Here is a 12,438-nt window from a genome sequence, read left to right on the forward strand (position 1 = left end):
CACGAGGTTGATAAAAATCAAGCAAGCATGTTTATATTAGTCAAGATAAGGACTTTAAAAAAAATCACAAGCTATTTTAATTCTGAACGTTGTTGCTCTTGTTTAAGCATCTGTTTTTGTGAAACTGTTTTTCTTTCTTTTTTGTTGTTTTTATTTTCCTGATGAATTCTAATCATGTCTTCTAATCCATTGGCAGCCAACGAAGGAAAATAAATGGTGAAGGAAATGAGATGCAGCTTGGATAATTGATGTTTGTATGCCTGGCTTTAATAAAAAATACTCTGCTAAATTAGAGGGGAGTCTAAATGGATTCAGTCAATAAGGAAGTGATTCAGGTGAGGAATTCAATCTTGGGCTTTATTGTAATAATACAAATAAACCAACAGATTGGTTCGATTGGGACCAGATTTGCCTTCTGCTGAAATTCTGGCAAGCTGCTCAGGCTCACATTTCTACCTTTGGTATATTCTTGGAGTTTGAAATTATTTTCTTTCGTATGAATTCAAATGCCACGATCCTTGGAATAAAGCAATTCATATACCTCCAAAATAGCTAAAATTGACATGTGAAAAATAGCATTCCTCGAAAGATACCCTCCCACTCTGCCCTTTTAATTTCTTCCAAGGAAAAAAGAAATAATTTTAGTGAGTCCACGATCCTGCCCGAAAATCTCAACATCAAAAGGAAATGTCTTATACAACACCCTTAATACAAAACAAGATTTGGGAATTTTAAATTCATCAGTTGAGATGAACCAATCATTTTATTCCAACTTCTCTGAACTGAGAGCATGGAAACGACATCTTATGGATAGATCCTCTGGGGACAGTAACTTGTTGGAGAGTCAAGTTTCCATTCAGGATGACCTCTGACAGCAGTCAGGTGAACCTAGGGAAATGGGTCTAATTGGACTCTGATCTGTCCTTACTCTGTTTATTCTCTTCTTCCTATATTCTTCACTTTACTTACATTCTATAATTTACTCCTTGCTAGAATAAGCAAAATTGTATGGAGGATTAAGGTTTATTGAGTGTTAATTTTCCTAGGTGCTAGAAATTATGTATTTCAACTTTCCCTGGTAAATAAACAAACTCAATGAGCTTAAACGTCACACAGCAGTAGGCAATGGAGTCAAGATTTAAACTAAGTCAGTCTTACTGTAAAGTCCATGTTCTTTCCACTCCCTCTGGTAGTCTCTCTATAATCAGAGACTCCCAAGATTAGTCAAGAGTTCCAGCTCCATGTTGGTCCTATTTCCAAGCTTCAAGGACATGCTTCTGAGTCCTGTATTCTGGTGCCCAAGTATTTCTTGCTTTCAAATTTTGCTGCTGAATTAAAATCAATCTTTTGATTTGTAAGATATCTTTTATAGGTTTGTGGACCAATGGGTTTTAGTTCTTTACAAATAAAGATATTTCCTGTTTACTGATAAAAGAGTTGTCCAGAGCTCATGGTTTGCATTTCCTAGTTAGATGGGGCTGGGGAGGGGTCATGAAGGTACAAGAGTGGGGCCTGGCCTTCAAACACTAAACTCTGTCCTGAGCTGAAACAGATGTTCCTAACAAGACCTCTCTCTGCAGACTGATAGCTCCTCCTCCCCATTTCTGAAACACTGAAATTTATACTGTTGCCACTAATACTCTTTGAAATTACGGTCATAAAAATTCTAACGGTGAGACATCATCATCAATACAGATTTTAGATATCAGGCAGTGGAATGGCCACTGGAAGGCATGGTAACTCTGTACGTGGCTGCTTGGAGAATGATGATGGGGGCACATTCTAGTTCCATGGCAGAGATCTTTGACCTGTTAACAATGTCTGTCACGGAAGTGGAGGAAAGAGTCAATGCAAGTGTATAATATATTTGTTTCCTTAACTTGGGAGTTACATGACACATATTAATTACACATAATTATAACTAACGGTGTAGCCTGTCAACATTGCCCCTCCTTTAATAATTTTTACAAAGAAAAGATCAGGCAGTAAAGAAATCCAATTCACATCCTGCATAACCACCAAGAATATATTAATTATGTAGGTTTAGGTATATGTAAAGCAAAAAATTTAAATATAGACTTCCAGCTCTAAAGAGAATGAAGACATCTTCCATTAGGAATACTGGTATAGCTTAACAGGTTAAAAACTAATGTGAATACTGCACCATATAAATTATAAAGCCATACTTCCTCCCAAAACAAGGACCTGTTTCCTTAAATCAAACTTCTCCAAAGTATATTCTATGGAGTATTAGACCTAAGTAATGCTCCTTGAAAAAATCTTCTGGTCAAATAATTTGGATTCTAGCTTAATGTGAGCTTTAGCAGACCATCTGTGTTCTAAGTTATAACACTTTAATTTAGTCATTTTCTGCAAAAGCGTCAATGGGTTGGAAATGTGATATGCAGAGAGCTGTCAGAAAAGGTGTGTAGGAGCTGGTATATTTGTGATTAGGTGGCACAGAGATCTAGGGTCCTTCTTTACATAGATGCTAATCATTTCATCATTTAGGTCAAAGTTATAGTATCTACAAAAGTAGAAGCCTTTCACAATCAAGAATAGCAACTACAAAGGCCCTGGTCAGGCCAAGGGTGGCATATAAATGCTTCTGTAGTTGTCAGCAGACAGGGTAGTAGTGGTTAAGTCAGGTATTAACAGGATTTTCGGAAGAAGAAAAATCTAAAGACGGAAATATTGATTGGCATTATAAATAGGAACAGGAGACAAGGAGTTAAACGGACTGAAGGGCACAGAAATTTGGGGGAATAGCACAAACACAGTTTCTACTTTTTCCAGCAATAGTTCCCATATCCTTCTGAACTGAGAATCAGAACCATTGTCATGATTACAAAACAAAAACCACTTGGACATTTAGAATGGCAAATGCAAGGTTCTTTTTTGAGTGCTGTGTGTTTAAAATAAATCATGCAAAAACTACCATAATGTATAATTTGGCCACAGAGATATTCAAAGCTAAAAAAAAATAGAGCAAAGAGATTTTGGTCATACTATTTCATAAAAGGGCATCAAAAGACTTCAAAAAAGAGGTATATAATTCTCTCTTAACAAATCAGCTATTAGAATTGACTGTTCAGAAATATTTGGTTACAAAACTGTCTTTCCAGCTTAACAGATAATTGCTTTCAAAGCAGGATACTCATTGCTTATAATGCAATATCTATATTTCATTTGTAATGGGAGTTACATTGGTGCAGATTAAGCATATTTATTGGCACATTCTTTCTGAGCCACATTTTGTCCAATCATCTCAGACTTATGTCATCTTGATGCATGTAAATATCCATCATCATTTGTTGGAGGGTTAATATAGAGAACACCCATAAAATTGGCAACTTGGTGAAGGACCCATTTATTAATCTATAAACAGGATGTCTATCCATCTATCATTGCAACATATCAGTCTCCACAGGGTTACTGTCCCTACAAGCAAGAGGGAAAAAAAATATTTCCATGAGTGCTTTCTTCTCCTTTATTTGTGATTAACATCAATTAGAAAAAAAAAATAGCCAAGCAGAGAGAACCAAAACTTAGGACCACACAGATTCACACTTCACACCACAGAGAAATGAAGACAAATTTAGTTAATGGCAAAACCCACTGTTTCTGTAAATAACAAATCTAATGTAAAACAAAGGTGGAATATAATGATTCTGTGAGGTTTTAGGCATCTGTTCAAATAAACCTATTTGATCATTTAGTTTTCTGGAAAAATAAGGGGTTGATAAAGATTCATATCAAAATCCTAGTGGATAAATATCTGGCTGGAAAGAGTAAAAACATAAAATTCCAGCGAAGATATCAGTGATCTATAAGCTATTTCTTATAGGCTAAAATTTATATTAAAATTATTTTAAGTAAAAGTATTTTTAAAACACATACATGTTTTATTCATTACAAATCTCACTAGTATATTTGTGAAAGGCAATTTACTGCCAAATTTCTTTACAAAAACAAGTTTCCACTTCATTTCCCCAAATCCCCACCTTTTGTTCATTCCAGTAAAATGACTCTAATGCCAAACCTCACACTCAGAATCTTAAATTCTGAAATTTCAGAATTTTCAGTCACTGCTGAAAAAATTCATTAATATCTCAAACTTAAATTCAGGTGAATTAAGAGGAAAACCAAATAAACAATAATGCAAGAAAGTTATAACATTTATTATAAAAATCAACATCCCATTTGAATTAAGGCTCCTCTGAAATGCCTGGGCAGGGCTGGTGCCCGGTAATATTTAATATCAGGAGGAATGGAATCTTGTAGAATTCATTCTACACTGACCAGCAGTATCAAGTGTCACTGTTGCCAAAAAACATTCTCAGCTGTAGATAATATTATAAAATTACTAATATCACTGTCTGACCTTGCTGTTATCTGTTGTGTGGAACTCAGATCTATTTATTTAGCTGTTCAGCAAATGTCAGTATACCACGTCTGGAGCAAATTACAAACTACATTGGCAGAGCACTCCCCCACAGCCTGTTAAGTAAGGAATTGAACAAAATGCTTTCTACCTCAAAGTGTCTAAATCATTGATTGGCCACACCTTCTCTCATCCATGGTTAACTTTTCGTGGACCTCGAAGAGTTCTCTAGCTATTAGACTCCTTTTCCAAAAGGATTCCAGAATATTCTATTCTCTGAGGCACATGTTAAACAGACTATCAAAACATCATGATTTGGGACCTAGCTGTGCTGCAGAATTGTCAGGGGCCTCTCCAGATCCTCTCCACTCTTTTGCAACCTCCTCTTGGACCTGGGAGGCTGACTAGAGAGAACAGATTAACGGGTTCCTTTTGGATCTGACATCTGGGGAACCCTGGCAGGAGGAGAGGGAATCTGGGGCATTTATTCCCCCATCCCTCCCAGTATGATTGTCTTGGGTGGCTGTTTCCTCCACAGAAGGTATCTGAGCATCTCAAGAAAGTCTTCATTACAGGATATTCTCTTCTGGTCAAGTAGTCACCTCCTTCTCTCTCTTTCAGCTTTGGGACAGAAGCGATCCCAGGCTGCCAGCCCAGGTTCCCTTAACCCCACATACACCGTCATTATCAATATTTTAAAAAGTAAACTTTCCTCCATATACTGTGAGATGAGTGTGCCATTGTTTCCTTTTAAGACTGATAATGTGCCATTCTGACCAACCCAGCTTGCTTTTGGGAAAATCCATTCAACCTTCTAGAACTGGAAGGTTAATATTTTTTTCAGTTACCCCCTCTCCACAAGATAACCATGGTCATGGGTTACACAATGAAATAAAAGTCAAATAAATCTGCACATTGTCAGCACAAGCCATTAAATGAGTATTATCACAAACATTTCTTTCCTTGGCTCTTTTTGGGACATGGCTAATACCTAACAATCTGAGATTGTTGCTCATTAGCTGTCTGGATCTACACCCCAGTTAAAGGCAGAAAAAGGAAAACAAGCTAAAGGCTTTATTATCTTGGGTCCTGTCCATTATAAATGACAGATGATGGCTTGTCAGGTGAAAACGAGCTTCTCAGCACTAAAATGGCTTCATTTAGTTTATTAGCCACAAACAGAACTAAGGAAAGTCCATCAAGAAGGTGACTTGCAATCCTTATTTTCAGCATAATGAAAGATGGGCTCAATAAGACTGAATCCCCATGTGGTCTCCTAGTCTGTCTAAAGAAGGAACATGTGTAACATGGAGACAAACTCGAGAAGATGGTTAATATTTAAAAATGTAGATCTGCAATCTTGAACAAAAGGCGTTGTTTAACTTCCATAAAATGCCAGTGACCCAGCTGCAAGTAGTCACCATACATTTATCTCAAAAGCCACATTCTACTAAGCAAATAAACTGTGTTATTGAGCTGTTAACAGTCAACCAAAAAAAATTCCCAAAAGGAATATGTATAGGATGGCTTAACAACCAAGAAAAACTGTGGGGAAGGAAACTAAAGCTCTCAAATTTCACATGACTTTTCTAGGAATTGAGCAGCATTCTGTAAAGACAGATACACACACAGTACCTAAGTCTACAATGTAGACAAGCATTTGCTTTCCTGATATGCTAGAGCTTCCTTTTGTCTTCCCTGCTCTGTAACTCTCCTTTATTCTCTGAAATGTCTGGACAAATGTCCCTGTTTGCAGATGCCTACCTCATCCATCTTATCACACATGTTTCTCAGTATGGGTTTATCACATGAACATGTATTTTCCAATATGTTAGATCCAAAAAATAGTTTTCAACCTGTTTAATGTCTATTGTGTGTCCTATCAAAGTAGAAACTTCTTGGGTTGACAACAATATTTTTGTAAATGTCTTGATGTGCCACCTTTTTATTTCCTTTTTATTTTCATGATTGCCTTGAATATCATGTCAAAGTTCTTACCCCGGAAACCTGGATGGTCTTCTGTGTTGCTCAAGGCTAGCTGAGGTCATCTCCCATTTTTTTGTTTGTCTTGAGTAGGTGATGCTTCCTGTAATGCCCATTTCTGCTACATGAGTTCCCTTTCGTACTATGCCATCTAACTAGACTCTAAAGTTCTTGTCACCTAGTTGAGAAGACTAATGTCTGCCTTGGCAGATTTGAGAACAGGAATTCCATCCCAGTTTCATGTTACAGTTCCAAATGACTGTTTTTATAGATGTATCGAGTACCTTGATGTTGGGGGTACTTCTTATGGGAGATTCTATTGACTAACTGACTTGCAGAGTGTTAATTTTAATTGGAAGATGTGGTTTCAAACTCAGTGCCAGGCAGGTGAGTAAATGAGTAGACAGGTATTAGATTAAGACAACAGAAAATACTCTGACATACCAGCAAGGACATTTTAAAAAGGGGCAGTTGCTACCCAATCCATCCAATTGTTGCCATGGGAATGTAGGCCTATTATGCCCAGATCTTTCCAGTTTTCAAAAGCCAAAATTCTGGATTTTTAAAAACACTAGGCTTACTAGACAAAATGTATCTGAGAACAGCATCTTTCCTTACTGCTTAATCTATGTATTTCCCATGACTACACAGATGTATCAACATCCTGGAAGATGCTTTCCAAACCAGTGCATCTTTCCTGATACTGTTGCTACCCTCTCTAACTTTCAGATTTTCCCTCTCCCTCAAATAATCTGAGAATTTCTATTTCTTTTTTCTTTATGAGCTGTGATCTTGGCTCTGTTGCTCCGACTGGAGTGCAATGTCACAATCACAGCTCATTGCAGACTTGACCTTCCAGGCTCAAGCAATCTCACCTCAGGCTCTTGAGTAGTTGGGACTACAGGCATGTGCCACATGCCCAGATAATTTTAAAAAAAGTTTTTGGTAGAGATGGAGCCTCGCTATGTTGCCTAGGCTGGTCCCAAAATCCTGGGCTCAAGTGATCCTCCTGCTTAGCCCTCCCAAAGTACTGGGATTACAAGTGTGAGCCACCATGCCTGGCCAGAATTTGAAAATATTTCTGCATATAATGAAATATTCGGTTGGAAAACTGTTGCATGTGTGAATGACGGAATGCAGAATAAAGCTACAGAGACAGAAAGATAGAAAAGAAACCAAGCAAGTTTGGAGAAGGACACAAGTAGGATTTCCCAGGCTACAAAAACGACTGAAGAGTTACACAGCATGAATTTACATATGGCAGCAATCATACTAAGGCTGAAGTAGCTATCACTTCTTAATCACTTACTAGATGCCAGGCTCTTCCTAAATCTTTTATATGTCCTAACTTACTGATATCTCACCACGACCCTGTAAAGAAGGTAACTACTTTCCATATTTTACAGATGGCATACAGTATAGAGGCATTAGGTAACTCCTCTAAGCCACACATTTGGTAATCCTAAACCCTCATGTGACTCCAGATCTACTGTGTCATATGGTTTGCCCTATAATCTTCCACTCTAACACCTTCAGTCACCCTACTGGCCAACTTGGCTCAAATCCTTGTCAGAGCTTAAAATGTCCTTTCTATACATCCAGATGCAACACAATCCTTAAACATGAGACAAATTCTCCCTTGAAGATCTCCTTCCATGATAGTTTTAAAATATGCCCACAAATCCCTTAATGTTCTTCTCTTCAAGATGTAGAGCTTAATCGTCCTCCTCTGGAGCATGGGCTAGACTGGAACACTATCCATTCTAATGAGCAGAATATGGTGGACATGACAGTGTGCAACTTTTGAGACCAGGTTATGAAGAGTACTGGGCCTCCTTCCTCTTTGTTCTCTCTCTTGGATCACTCACTCTGGGCAAGCCAACTGCCATACCATAAGGACGAATGCTCAAGAGACTTCTATCCAGCAAGGAACCAAGGCCTCAGGCCTCCTACCAACTGCCATGTGAGTCATTTTGGAAGCAGACTGATCCTCCAGCCCCAATCAATCAAGTCTTGAGATGACAGTGAACCTGGCATACTTCTTGACTGCAACCTCATGAGAGACCCTGAGGCAGAACAAACCTACAACCAATACCAGATGTCACTTATCAATCAACTCAAGGTTGAATTGTTGGTTCACTGATAGGCAGAGTTTTCAATAAGAATTTAGGTAGCTCTTTCAATAAAATATTTTTCACACTTAAATTAATGGCAGATTGTTGAATAAACATGAATATGCTTTTACCATTTAATGACCACATATGAAAATTGAAATGAATGCTTTGCCATACTGAAATATACTAAACTGCAAGTTCTAAAAAGTGACATAGATTCATACTTTTAAACAGATGATTTTCCTAAATTTTACACTTAAAAAATCCCACTATAATAATACTGCTTTGGAACATGCTAGCTTTTCTTTTTCTTAATCAGGACTATGTACAGGGAATATGAGATAATTTGGTATCCTATTAGAATCTTATTTCTCTGACATGAGTAAGTTGGGCTGATTTCTATAATGATCTGTTACATATGCCTTAAGTCTTCAAGTGCAATGTGTGTTAAGTGAAAAGTACTGTGGAATTAACATCACAATTACATCTTAACAAATTGCAGGAAATAATCTAAATTTGTTAAGTACGTTGCTAAGTATATGACTATCCACATAAAGTTTAATCAATTTCACGACAAAATCTACTTCAAACCCTCCGAAATTCTGATTGTGTTCCTTAATATAGACTATTGAAAATTATTAAAATATGTGATTTAGTGCTACAATAAGTGAATTAAGGCAAGATCAAGATGAACTACAACTGAGACAGGTATCCACTAGAGGCCAGTGTACTTCGGCGTGGAGAAGGAATTTATAACCAATCCCTGTGGAAAAACCAACATTATTTCTACTATTCAAAAGTGGAGGTCTTGTGAATTGACAAAAAAAAATGATGAAGAAAGCTTTTTTGATTCTCTGAAAAGAAAATTTCAAAGGATAAGAAAGATGAGTTAAGGAAGGATGAGTCATGAAAAATAAGAGCAAAGAGAATTCTTGTCTACAGAAAAAAAAAAAAACAGTACTACCATACACTGTACTGTTTGATGTTTCACCAACGTAAGAGTAAATTTTCAAGATACTTGGTGTAATTGTAAGCTTTTTCATAAACGTTTCATTTGGCAATATATTGGAAATAATTAAAGAACTCGAGTACTTAGAAAGTACCACAGTAATTTCATCTTCAGGGTAGTCGTCATTGCTAGCTGCCTAGACAAGGCCAAGGGTTTTGAAATGGCAGGGAATAAAACTGCTTGTCTGCAATTTTCTTCTCTTAAACAACTGTATTCAGAACAAGTACCAAATGGTTCCTTCTCAAATATGGAATAATTTATATAAACTCACCTAGCACTATATTCATACTGTAAAAGACATTTCTTAATAATGGTGCGACATGACGCTTACAATACTTTTTAACAAGGAACTGAACTAGTTTCTCAAAACTAAAAATAGGAGTGGAAATGAAAATCTGATTGTTTAGTAAAGCGTAGAGAGTAACAGTAGGTAGAATCCTGAGTCGGAGATTTTACTTTGTAGGAGTGAAGGCTGAATGATTTAACACATAACCCACGGATGTGTACTCTTTCCTCTTTTCCTCCAGCAGAGAAAGGCACCTTATGTAATGTGGGCATGCCGGGGAAATGAATGAATCAGAAAATCTTAGAGCTAGGCAGGACCTGAGGGTTCAGCCAGCCGCAGCTTGAACCTTTTCAAAGACAGGGAGCTTCCTCCTTTGCAAGGTGGCCCATTGCATCCCTCCATTGCATTGTTGAGGCTATAGCTGTTTGAAAGTTATTCTTTAATCTTTATATTGTGGGACCTCATCTGATACAACAAAATACTGTTCTAGCTTCTGAGGCCAAAAAGAGGACATAAGATACAAAGATAAATAACACATGATCCTGACTTCGAGGAGCTGTAAAATTCCACCCATGGAGTAGGGTTCTGATTCTGATCTCTGCAACAAAAGCACTGGCTCTATCACTTACTAGGTGTGTGAATTAGCTAACTTCTTTGGGCCTCAGTTTCTTCATCTTTAAAATGGGGATAATAATATTAGTACCTACCTTTGCAGGGTTGGTGCTAGGATTAAATGAGATAATAAAAATAAGACACTAAAACCAGTACCTATTAACCAGTACTTATTATATACCTATAACCAGTACTTATTAGTAGTCAGCAATTATTGCTACTCACCACTTACCTGGCATATAAGTAATTCAACCCTTTCCAAACTCCTATGAGCTATGATTTTATTACCACTATTTTTAGAGACAGGAAAACTGGGGCTCAGAGAGCTGAAGTAGTTTGCCAAGATCAGCAGCTAGTTAATGGCCAGACAAGGATTTGAACACAGGTTTATCTAATGACAAGCGCATTCACCATTACATTAAGCTGTTTTGATGAACAGTAAAGCGAATTCCTAATCCTAAAGTGACAGGGCCAGTATTCACTGACAAAAGCTATGACACATCCCTAATTTTTCCTTTCTCTGATATAAATATAGTTAGTGCCAAAAGCTAACCACAAGATCCCTGCCTTCCTGGCCATGGTAGAACAGGGGCCCTGGAGATGGAAGAATCTTTGAAGTCCCTGAGTCCTGCTTCCAGTGAGCTATCTTGCCTGCTGTCCCAACCTCTGTTCCTGAAGCCCATACCATCCTGATTAATCTCTGCCTCCACAGAGGTGGGGCTTCCACTGCATATAACTGTTCCTCATGGGATAATCACAAATGGCCTGGACCTCTCCTGGAACTCAGGGATAACAAAAAAGTATTGAGAGAGAACTATCTAGTTGGGAATAAAGACACACAGGTGAACGTTATAAGAAATGCATTCAGTGAAACCTTTGAAATAGTTGTGTGTGCTCTAGGCCAAGTCATGGATTAAAAACAAAAAAGGTCTGCACAATGTTAGGGTCAGAATACGATGGTATGTCATTTAAGAGTATTTCTAGGTTGCTTGCTTCCTGATACTACAAAAGCATGCTCAGTCATCTCTGTTCTCTATCACCAAGCACTCAGTCCTGTGATGAAAGGATGCTGGCATTCCATTTACATCAGCTAAATTTACAAAGAAACTGACTGTCTGTTGATGGCCTGTTTAGAGGAACCAATTAAAATAACTCTAAATCATGTCTGTAATTTTCTGAAGAGATACACTTACCACACCCCACTTAGAACACCAGGTCAGATGTTATCCTGGTCTCTTCTGATGTAGATTTTCTACTCCTTTGAACTTAAAAGATACAGTTCTGCCTATTCATTAGGAAGGTACATAAGAAATTGGCTTACAAACTACAGTGAATCAGAATGTCCAATTGTCTGACTCCAGCTCTGAGAAATGTAACTAAAATCATGAACCGTAATACTAACAAAAAATTATGGTCCTTTATCTGGGAAGGTCTGTGCTTTCATACAGCTAGTAAGGCCAGAGGAAACAATTTAAACTCAAATCTTAGTGACTGTTTTCTTAAAATCTTATATTAGAAGCATTCTCTCTCAAATGTTAATGAGAAGAGAAATTTATGTTGAGTTGACCCCCAATTTATGACAGTATGATATGAAATTTCCTCCTCCTTGTCAAAAATGAGGCTTCTCCAAATAAGTGTCAAACTATTATAATTTACAATGATTTAAAAACTGTCATTGACATGATCCACAGAGTGGATAATAAACAAGCAGGAAAAGAAATAGGATAATTGTGAAGTGAAAAAAAATTAGAACGACAGGTTGCATGATTGAATTGGAAGCTGAAAATCAAAAGCTGCTGAACCGTGCAATCATTTCACAGAGGCATGTTTCTCTTTAAGATGTTTAAGAAAAGGTGAGGGAAACATCAAAGACACTGCCAGGAAGGCAGGGATGGTTTGATTGCTTCATGAAGAGAATTAATTGGCATGTATTAGGAAGCTGCAGACTTTGATATGGGCAGCAGCACCCAGTTGGCTTGATTTATTATCATGATTACACAGAAACCAATTTATTTGCAAGGCATAAAGTAGACACTTGCCATCCTAAATT

General features: G+C 37.4%; 1 protein-coding gene across 3 annotated transcripts in view; it reads right to left on the reverse strand.

The window, feature by feature from the left end:
• LOC105483755 (succinate-CoA ligase GDP-forming subunit beta) overlaps positions 1-12,438 on the reverse strand; it is a 277,662-nt gene that overhangs the window by 27,306 nt on the left and 237,918 nt on the right. The window lies entirely within an intron of this gene.

This window comes from Macaca nemestrina, chromosome 2, assembly GCF_043159975.1.
Source record: "Macaca nemestrina isolate mMacNem1 chromosome 2, mMacNem.hap1, whole genome shotgun sequence".
Taxonomy (NCBI): Eukaryota; Metazoa; Chordata; class Mammalia; order Primates; family Cercopithecidae; genus Macaca; species Macaca nemestrina.